This window comes from Arachis hypogaea, chromosome 16, assembly GCF_003086295.3.
Source record: "Arachis hypogaea cultivar Tifrunner chromosome 16, arahy.Tifrunner.gnm2.J5K5, whole genome shotgun sequence".
NCBI lineage: Eukaryota > Viridiplantae > Streptophyta > Magnoliopsida > Fabales > Fabaceae > Arachis > Arachis hypogaea.
The window spans coordinates 51,647,535-51,648,980 of NC_092051.1; the positions used below are offsets into that span (position 1 = coordinate 51,647,535).

The 1,446-nt window shown below is 31.2% G+C and overlaps 1 long non-coding RNA gene across 1 annotated transcript; it reads left to right on the forward strand.

Annotated features, from left to right (window-relative positions):
- Positions 1-228: 228 nt before the first annotated feature.
- LOC140179794 (uncharacterized) lies at positions 229-893 on the forward strand. The gene is made up of 4 exons (XR_011873618.1): positions 229-376; positions 457-522; positions 625-795; positions 863-893. It is a non-coding gene; the product is annotated as an uncharacterized lncRNA (long non-coding RNA).
- Positions 894-1,446: the final 553 nt, after the last annotated feature.

The following is a 1,446-nucleotide window of genomic DNA, read 5'->3' on the forward strand; positions in this document are numbered from 1 at the left end:
AACGAGTCGGCAAGTAACATTTTCGAAGAGAAGGAATGGATTTCTAAAGAAAGCTAAAGAATTATCTATTCTCTCTGATGCTAAAGTTGGATTGATTGTAAAAAAAATACTTTTGTTTGTTCATCACAGGAATCATTAACTTCAATTATATAATAAATGAGTCACAACATAGGAAAATGATTGCCTATACTTTTGTTCACTCCAAATGAAAATGAATATGGTATGAGAATTTCATATCTCAGTGTGTATTCATCTATTAACATGATAACTAAGTTGTGAAACCATTGCAGAAAAGAGTAAGGAACTTGAAACTTGCCAGGGTGAAGTCAAGGCCTTAAGGGCAACTGAAGCTCTGAAGGATAAGGCCATAGAAGAGGTACTTTTAATGCTTAGTTTATTTATTTATTTATGATTACACTATTAGTAGATTGAAACTTAAGTTTTCTCCAATTCTAGCTGAGAAATGAAGTTAGTAAACTGGATCAGAAACTTAGAACAATTGAGAATCATCTTAAGGACAAGGTACACTGATATAGTAACAGTATAGATTGTAATATAGATAGAAGCATGTCAAACAATGCTAAGTTATAAAATCCATTTACTTCAAAATCTGTTCATGTGAAGAATCTAGAAATAAAGAAATTGACAGAAGAAAAGAAAGATGCCTTGGCTGCGCAATATGCAGCAGAAGCAGCTCTTAGAAGGGTACATTTAGATTAGAAGGATGATGATTATATTCCATTTGAGAGTGTGATCACTCCTCTTGAGGATGAGATCAAGTTGTATAAAAATGAGGTATGATTATATTGAAAAGTAGAAGAATTATATAAAATGATAATCCTAACACCCATCTTTGCTTCAGATTAAAGCACTGCAAGAAGATAAGAAGGCATTAGTACAATATATTTATTTATTTAAAGATCATCTTGTTCATACTTTCTTTTAGTCATGTTCACACAAATGATTCTATAAACATATTGTTTATTAGTTCATTAATACAAATTTTCCTTTTTTTATTATATATTTTTGAGAGAGAAAATTTTGTTATTGCATTTTAAATAAAGTCAATATATATAGATATACCTAACAACACTTCTGATTCTGAGGCTCTACCAGGAAGTGGTGGTTCTAATGCTAACAATCAATGGCGTAGTTTCTTCAAGCTTCTCAAGAAAGGCTCACAAATGCCATTTCAACCATTTCACTTTCTTAAAAAGAATGTTCCTAAGTTAACTAGAAGGAAGAGTAAGAAGGTTAGATAGGATCTCATTCCTTATTTTTTTGACTCTAAGTTTGCCAACTTCAAATCTTCATGGAAGAATTTCACTCTCTCTGAACTCTAGGCTGCAACTGATGACTTCAGCCATGGTATGATTGTGTTAGTTTATTACATTTTTATCGTCAGAAATGGTAGTTTACTCGTTAAATCGAAAATGATTGTTGTTA